The sequence below is a fragment of the Bombina bombina genome, chromosome 6 (assembly GCF_027579735.1).
Source record: "Bombina bombina isolate aBomBom1 chromosome 6, aBomBom1.pri, whole genome shotgun sequence".
NCBI lineage: Eukaryota > Metazoa > Chordata > Amphibia > Anura > Bombinatoridae > Bombina > Bombina bombina.
In genome coordinates, this window is record NC_069504.1 from 763,122,676 (window position 1) to 763,132,087 (window position 9,412).

General features: G+C 35.3%; 2 non-coding genes across 2 annotated transcripts; both read right to left on the reverse strand.

Annotated features, from left to right (window-relative positions):
• Positions 1–738: 738 nt before the first annotated feature.
• On the reverse strand, positions 739–835 carry LOC128665394 (small nucleolar RNA U13). The gene has a single exon (XR_008403148.1). It is a non-coding gene; the product is annotated as a small nucleolar RNA U13 (small nucleolar RNA).
• Positions 836–5,250: 4,415 nt separating this feature from the next.
• LOC128665401 (small nucleolar RNA U13) lies at positions 5,251–5,347 on the reverse strand. Its single transcript, XR_008403154.1, has one exon. It is a non-coding gene; the product is annotated as a small nucleolar RNA U13 (small nucleolar RNA).
• Between the last annotated feature and the right edge of the window lie 4,065 nt (positions 5,348–9,412).

Sequence of the window (9,412 nt, forward strand, 5' to 3'; positions counted from 1 at the left end):
TAATAAACTTTTTACCTCTGTAAATACTTTGTATCTAAACCTCTGCAGGCAGCCCCCTTATAGCAGTTCTTTTGACAGACTTCCATTTTAGCCAATTAGTGCTGACTCCTAGGTAAATCCACAGGAGTGAGCACAATTTCATCTATATAACACGCATGAACTAGCGCTGTCTAGCTGTAAAAAACTGTCAAAATGACCTGACATAAGAGAGCGGCCTTCAAGGGCTTATAAATTTGCATATAAACCTACCTAGATTTAGCTTTCAACAAAGAATACATAGCAAATTTGATTATATAAGTAAATTGGAAAGTTGTTTAAAAATGTATCCCCTATCTAAATCATGAAAGTTTAATTTTTACTAGACTGTCCCTTTAGGAGTTCAGGGTGACACTGGAAAGCCAGGTTACTTTCATGTGCAGGGTAGGTACTACTTGATCTTAGCTAGACACACTGGGCAGGTAGTCGTTCTGGGTCTCTCCTATCACACTTAGGTAGACCACCAACGTGAGCTTTGGATAGCACAAGCACAGGAGAATCTCAGGATCTCTTTCAAACAAGAATACACAGCCCTCCCCCAACCAAGTCCTCCCACACCCTGCTAGTTAAATTTCAGAGTGACACTAGACAACCCCTACAATACCAGGTCTCCCCTACTAACAATATGGTATAGTCTAGATCTTAGACTATTTAGCTTTTATTTCTGTTTATTAACTTAATTCCAGTTGACTTCTAGTTCTAAATCAGAAGGGTATTGTGTCAGGTCGTAACATAAAGAAAGACACATTTCATGCAACTGCATGACCACCCACTCATCCTGTGTAAGAACCAGAAGGATCAAATTGTTTTCTTGCAAAACAATTACCCAACCTAATGCATTTCTATTTAAAGTAATGGTGATTATTATTATTATTATTATTATGCTACCAAAACCGTATTGTTTTCACTGTTCAAATTAGATTTTTTTAACTTTGTTATAATTTCCACAAATATATTTTAAAAAATTGGGTTACAAATAATATTTACTAAGCTAATCTATACACCCATTTTTACCAATCATCCTGCAATACTTTTGAATGGCTAAAAGTTAATGGGACATTTAACTCTTAAAATGTATGAATCTTAACAATATTTTTTGTTGTTTTAATCATTCTTTATTTATTGTCTGTGCAACAGTGAAGAACAAAAAATAATAACTTTTCACATTTTACTGCTCATTCATCATGTGGCTAAAAGTACAAAGTTACTCCAATTTAATCCCTAACAAGTTATAACTACAAGCACCACCAAATAACAAATATTTACCTAAAAGCAATAAATACTAAATTATTCTAATCCTCAAAAGAAGGGAGAAATCTTTTACAATTATTTATTTATTATTTTTATATATTTATTTTTGATTGAGCTTTTGGAGATAATATTAAGGTGTTTTTTATTTCAAGGTCAATATTATCTACAGATACAAAGAACAGCTATGTTAGGGTGAGTAGACCCCTTGTACACAGGGCATATAATTTCCTCCCTCCGCAGCCCAGGCTTTGAGATAAGGGACAAATTGTTGGGTAAACATTTATAACATCTCTGTCATCATAATTACTTCAAGCACCATTCAAACAGTTTATAAAGAAAAAAGTATTTCTCCCATTACCGTTATAATATGTCTAAGATTGTAGACCTGTAAAAGCAGTGGAAAATAACACAGATACAACGTGGATTCTTTTGCCTCGGCAGGATAATTCTCTCAGCATTATAGGTTCTATGAAAAATGCTTCTATTTTGAGCTACAATCGGCAGGGGGTCCACATCTGGTTTCCCCCATTACACTTAGGGAGACCCCAAAGGGCGACCGCCACACATGCAAGGGAAAACCTCAGGTCCCCCTAACCAAGAATGCACAATCCTCCCCCAACCAATGTCTGCCTAGGTTTAGCTGTCAACAAAGAATACCAAGAAAACAAAGCAAATGTGATGATATAAGTTAACCCTTTCGTGACAGGGTTAAAGTGCCTACATCGGAACAACTGTTCCGATGTAGACAAATTGAAACTACGCGATCGTGCATACGATCGCGAGATTTCAATTATTGGATCGCATCTGGGGGGCGTCCCTACAATCCTAGGAACGCCCTCCAGACCGCGATTAAATCCCTGAAGCACAGAAGGCTTCAGGACAGCCGTTAGTTATGACGTTCCATTCCGTCATAACGGCTTTAAAGCCCAGTCTAATTATGACGGAATGGAACGGCATAACGGCTTTAAAAGGTTAAATGGAAAATTGTTTAAAAATGCATGCCCTATTTGAATCATAAAAGTTTATTTTTTTACTAGACTGTCCCTTTAAGAGTTCAGGGTGACACTGGAAAAGTAGGTTACTTTCATGTGCAATGCAGGGTAGGTTTTTTTTTTCTTAATATCTAACATCAAATTACTGTATACATAATATATACATACATTCACATATTCACAAATTTACACAGCTAACGTGTCCAATATTCCAAATCCAAATCCAATAATCCTCGCCAAATCTCAAAATCCAAAATAATCAGACCAAATTCAATTTTTTCAAATAATTTCTCAATAATCTTTCCCGGTGGAAAGGCAAAAAATAGCCAGGCTGGCGTATCCTAAAGGGTAACCACCACAGTATGCTCTAGAGGGCCCAATACAAGCAAGAGGAGGTTTCACAGCCCCCCAAGCAAGATACCAAGGTCCCCCCTCAACCAAGCAGTCCCATACCCTGCTAGGAAGGTTTCAGGGTGACACCGGAAAACCACCTAAAACCAGGTCACCCCTACTACCCCCATATGCAATGCAGGGTAAGTACTATACTTGATAACATATATAAATCAGTGCGCCAAAAGTATTCGTGTACAAAAACAAGAAAAATAAATAATAAAAATATAGATATTAAAATAATAAAAATTATTCATATAAAAATATGACATATATACGTTGGTGATATAACCTACCACAAATAGAATACAATATGTGATATTAGAAAAACCAAACCACACCACTGCACGGTAAGTGATGAGGGTAAATAGGACAGTTCAGTTAGTCCAAATTCCAAGTCCTGAATCAGGAACTGATGGCAAGCTGCTTCTTCAGTTTTCTTGTTGGTGTCCCAAGATGTTAAGATCTGCAGATAATAAATGATAAAAAAGAAGGCGCCACCATAGTGCACAATAAGATGTGTAAAACACGCCAATAGAGCAAGTAAGACCGTACTTACAAGATAGATGACACTTGAAAAGTGTCACAACCACCTTCTGGACTATTATAGAGTCGTCCAGCTAACTCCCACTGGTGTGATCCTGACTGTCGTCTTAAGGTGAGAGCGGTGAAGAGCCTGTTTCCAGCGTCAGGCATATAGAGCAGGCACGTCCTGTAGTAGCAAATATTAATCGGGATACAAAGTATCAATGGAGAAAGTAACAAAGCATAGTTCGTGGCAAAGTCTTTTAAAAGAAATAAGACTTTATTGTAAAGCACATAAGCACAACGTTTCTCTGTCTCTCCTGACCGTTTCCTCAGGTGCAAATCTACATAATCTTCTAAACCACGAACTTTTATTGCCGAATTCTCTGCGTCTGCTAAAATGGACAGCGCATGCGTGAAGGTGTAACAGCTATACAGAACTTCCATTGGTAGCATCATAGCCAATGGTGAGAGCGTAAATGCTCCAGCCTCTAAGTATATTTAAAATTGTATGCGCTATCGCAACTAGAATAGTATTTAAAACATAAATATAATATTAATAACAACATAATTTGCACAGAATATATATGCAAAAAATTATAATTAAAATAGTAGTGTTTAGTTTTACCAAAAGGTCACTCCTAGTGATACACCTGCACCTCCATTTAAACCCTTGACATAACATTCGGGTAAAATGGAGTGCCCCTACTACCATTAGGACTGCCTATAATATACAAATATCTTTAAAACTAACAAAGCTAAATGAGCCTATTTCAGGTTTGTAACTAATCATCAATATCAATATATATAAAGTAATTAAAACATGTAACATATCTGTCATGATTATATGTATATAGGAACAAAAAAGTATAATCAACTAAAACCCTTTATCCGTCATAATTAACTAGAAGCCTGATAAATAATGGCCTGTTAGGAATATAATATTCACCAATTCATCAAATAATAGAAGGTGATAATTAACCCACTGTTATTATAAATAATAATATTAAAAAAATTAATACATAAATAAAAACTATACAATACATATTAAAATAAAATTGTTATAGTTGAGAATACTGGGAACCCCTATGACAAGAGATAACTCGTTATATTCCTATGAAATTAAATAAGGTCTAAATAAGTATATGCAGAATCAAAATAATACATTTGAATATAGGAGAAAAAGGGGGCGAAGGCAGAGAGTCACCTAAAATGACACATAACTAATTAAAAGCTGCCATATCAATATTGGCATTCAGACCACAGGGAGACAGACTTTGGAGTTTCCATATCCAGAATGTCTCCCTTTGTCTCAAAGTTAAACATCTATTTCTACCCCACTTGGGTAGAATCTGTTCAAGTGGGAAAATAGAAAAAGAGTCAGTAGAATTTTTGTGACATTGACTAGCATGTTTGGGGACACTGTGATTATGTATGTTCTTTTCTATATTTCTCTTATGTTCCCCCCACCTCTTTTTGAGGGGTCTGGAGGTCCTACCAACATATTGGACCCCACAGACGCACTCCAACATATATATCACAAATGAAGAGTCACACGTAAAATGTGAATTAATACTACATTTTTCCTTTGTGACAAATGAGATGAATTCAGTTCTACTAGGATTTGTGAAAACACAAAGACCCCAGTTAGAACGATTACATTTAAAAAATCCTGGTTTACCTAAAGCTTACCTGGCGCCTTCTTTTTTTATCATTTATTAAGTATTATGCTTCATCTTAGCTACATCACACTAGACAGGGAGTCCACTTCTGGTCTCCCCGTGACACTTATGTAGGCCCCAAAGTTTGACCACCAGGTCCATGAGCTTTGGATGGCACAAGCACATGCAAGGGAGAACTTCTGGATCAAACAATAATACACAGCCCACCCCAACCAAAGCCTTCCACACCCTGCTAGGAAGGATTCAGCGTGAAACTGGAAAACCACTACAATTCCAAATCTCCCCTATTACTCCTACATAGCTTAATCTAGATTCCAGACTACTAAACTTTTATTTAAGTTTATTAATTTAAAACCAGTTGACTTCTAGTTCTAAATCAGAAGGGTATTGTGTCAGGTCGTAACATAAGGGAAGACACATTTCATGCAATTGCATGACCACCCACTAATCCTGTGTAAGAACCAGAAGGATCAAATTGTTTTCTTGCAAAACAATTACCCAACCTAATGCATTTCTGTTTAAAGTAATGGTGATTATTTTTTGTATTTTTTTTTATTATTATTATTATTATTATTATTATTATTTTGCTACCAAAACCTTATTGTTTCCACTGTTCAAATTATATTTTCTTACATTGTTACAAATAATATTTACAATGCAAATATATACACCCATTTTTACCAATCAACCTGCAATACTTTTAAATGGTTCAAAGGTAAAGGAACATTAAACTTTTAAAATGTATATCATGTATTTGAGAGAGCACTTTTCAAACATCAATATTTTTTGTTGTTGTTTTAACAATTCTTTCTTTATTGTATGTTCAACAGTGAACAACAAAAATAACTTTTCATATTTTACTCATTCATCATGTGACTAATAGTACATACAAAGTTACTCCAATTTAATCTACAAGCAGCACCAAATAACACATATTTACTTAAAAGCAATAAATATTATACTAACAATATTATTTATATATATTTACATATTCTAAATTTATTTTTTATTGAGATTTTTGAGATAATATAAAGGTGTTTTTTTATTTCAAGAGCAATATTATCTACAGATACAACGAACAGCTATGGGTTCAAATGTTGCTCTAATTTTGCCAATATTTTTTATAAATATTTTTATGGCAGGTCATATCATCTCACAGATGACGTTTCAGACTAAAACAGGTTAAATGAACCTAGAAGACTTTCAGACAGAGAATTATTATTAAAAAGGAGAGATTTCATCATGCAAATGAAAGAGCACTATTGATACATTGATACACTATTGAAATAAAATGAGTTTACAAGTCATTGCTAATATAAGCACGGCTTGCATCAAAAACTAACACAATGATCCAGAACCAATGTCATAACTGTAAAATTACATGGTCCAATGTCCACAGTAATAGTACAGCTCTTTTTAATAAGTTTCTTTTCTTCAAGACTCATTATCCTCAGGCATGGTACCCCAGGATTGGCGTAAAGCTGATGTGGTGCACTCTTCAAAAAGGGAAGCAGGGATAATCCAGGAAGCTATAGACCAGTTAGTCTGACATCAATAGTGGAGAAGATATTTGAAGGGATTATAATGGATTATATTGATGAGCATATTCGTGTAAACAAGATTATGAGTTCTAATCAGCATGGCTTTAGGAGAAATAGATCATGTCAAACTAATCTAATTAGATTCTACAAGGAAGTAAGTAAAAATATAGATAAAGGGGAATCAGTTGATGTGATATACTTAGATTTTGCAAAGGCATTTGATACAGTGCCACATGAGAGATTAATGCACAAAATTAAGGGACTGGGAATAGCTGAAAATGTTAGCTCATGGATAAATAACTGGATAAAAGATAGGGAGCAACGAGTAGTAGTAAATGGATCATACTCAGATTGGACAAAGGTAATCAGTGGTGTCCCCCAGGGATCAGTACTGGGCCCTGTTCTTTTTAATATTTTTATAAATGACTTGGAGCAAGGATTAAATAGCGACATCTCTATTTTTGCAGATACTAAGTTAAGTAAGGTCATTAGGTCAGAGCAGGACAAACTCTCTTTACAAAGGGATTTGCTAAAATTAGAACTATGGGCAAGTGAATGGAAAATGAGATTTAATACGGAAAAATGCAAGGTTCTACATTTTGGAAGTAAAAATAAGCAGGCTACGTATTTTTTAAATGGGACAAGACTTAGCCAAACACAGGAGGAAAGGGATTTGGGAGTAGTAATAGATAACAAGCTAAAGATGGGTGCACAATGCAGGGCAGCGGCTTCAAAGGCTAATAAGATACTAACATGTATTAAAAGAGGCATTGATTCAAGGGAGGAAAGCATCATTCTGTCATTATATAAAGCCCTGGTAAGACCTCACCTTGAGTTTGGAGTGCAGTTCTGGGGACCGATTGCTAAAAAAGATATTGCAGAACTAGAAAAAGTTCAGAGAAGGGCCACAAAGCTAATAAGGGGATTGGAGAAATTAACCTATGAGGAGAGGCTAGCCAAACTGGGTCTGTTTTCTTTAGAAAAAAGGCGCTTGAGAGGTGACATGATTACTTTATATAAATATTTTCAAGGCCCATATACAGAGATGGCAGAAGCTCTGTTTATTCCAAGAAAATTGTTTCTGACAAGAGGTCATAATTTAAAGGGACATAATACTCATATGCTAAATCACTTGAAACTGATGCAGTATAACTGTAAAAAGCTGACAGGAAAATATCACCTGAGCATCTCTATGTAAAAAAGGAAGATATTTTACCTCACAATCTCCTCAGCTCAGCAGAGTAAGTTCTGTGTAAAAAGTTATACTCAGCTGCAGCCAGCTGCAGGTAAAAATAAAAAAAAAATGAAGAAATGAACAGCAGCCAATCAGCATCAGCAGTGCTGAGGTCATGAACTCTTACTATGATCTCATGAGATTTGACTTAACTCTCATGAGATTTCATAGTAAGCTTCCTTTACCTGATTGGTGAAATAATATGAGAGTGCACGATGCTCAGCCCCTAAGATGTCCCAGGACAGACACACTAAAATGCTGCTTAGAAATCCTTTACAATGGGAGGTGGCTACTGAGGAACTTTTGAGGTAAAATATCTTTCTTTTTTACATAGAGATGTTCAGGAGATATTTTCTAGTCAGCTTTTTACAGCTATGCTGCATCACTTTCAAGTGTTTAAACATTTGGGTATTATGGCCCTTTAAGGTTGGAGGAAAGGAGATTTAATCTCCTGCAACTGAAACGTTTTTTCACTGTAAGAGCAATAAAATTGTGGAACTCATTACCAAAGGAGGTAGTGAATGCCAATACCATAGATACATTTAAAAATAGTCTGGATAAATTTCTGTATATAAACAAAATTCATGGATATGATTGCTAGTATTAAATGGGTCACATTTTAATGGGGTTATTTAAGCTTAACTGGAGCTTTTTGTAAGTATTTTAGATTTGTATAGGTTGAACTCGATGGACTTCAGTCTTTTTTCAACCTTATCTACTATGATACTATGTTACTATGTTACTGTGTCTTAGAATTAAAACAAGAATAAGTGAAGCTATATAATCCAAGTCTTATAAAACACATAAACTTAAAACCAAAACTGAACGAAATATTAGTATTCTGAGATATTCATTGCACCTTGCAATTATGATTTTCATATTTAGGGTAGAAAATGCCTGTAGTGAGAAATAGAGTGTGAGAGGGCAGATATGAAGGTGAATGTAGAATAATTAGTTAGAGGATTAAAGGAAACTAATCATGTCTCTATAACTATTTTTAATATGGCCAAGCCATCTAGTGGGTAAAAAATAAAGTGAATATTAATAGGCAGGAAAATATTAATTTTACTGTTAGGGATTTACAGGTGAGAATATGCTCTCTTCTAAATCGAGACAGGAGGTGACTCCTTGTAAATAAGGGTATATCATTTCATCCCTCCGCAGCCCCGGCCACAGGAGATAAGGGCCAAAATGTTGGGTAAACATTTATAACATCTCTGTCATCATATTTACTTCAAGCATCATTCAGTTTATAAAGAAAAAGTATTTCTCCCATTATGGTTATAATATGTCTAAGATTGTAGGCCTGTAAAAGCAGTGAAAAATAGCATAGATACAATGTGGTTTATATTGCCTCGGTAGGATAATTCTATCTGCAACATAGTCATAGGTTCTATGAAAAATGCTTATAATAAAGGACTACACGTGTGTAGAATAAAGAGAAACCCAACACAGAACAAAGTAGAGTGAAACAATTACTCTATGGAGTTACCGTCAACTTCGAGGCAAGTTTAGAATGGCAATAATAGATTGTATATTTATTATCAGCCCCAAGAGTCTGTCTGCTGATAAAACCTGGCCATGGTGCAGGCTTGAAAATCTGGATGTGGAGGTTGAGTTAGCCAGTTCATTGAACCTGAAAGTCTCAGTGTTGCATCGGCTTTTGGTAAGCTCCAGGACCATGGTGCGCCATACAATTTTTTGGGGGCTTCAATTAGCAAAATGTGTTCATCACAAAAGCGGTGTTGTTAGATGGGTAGC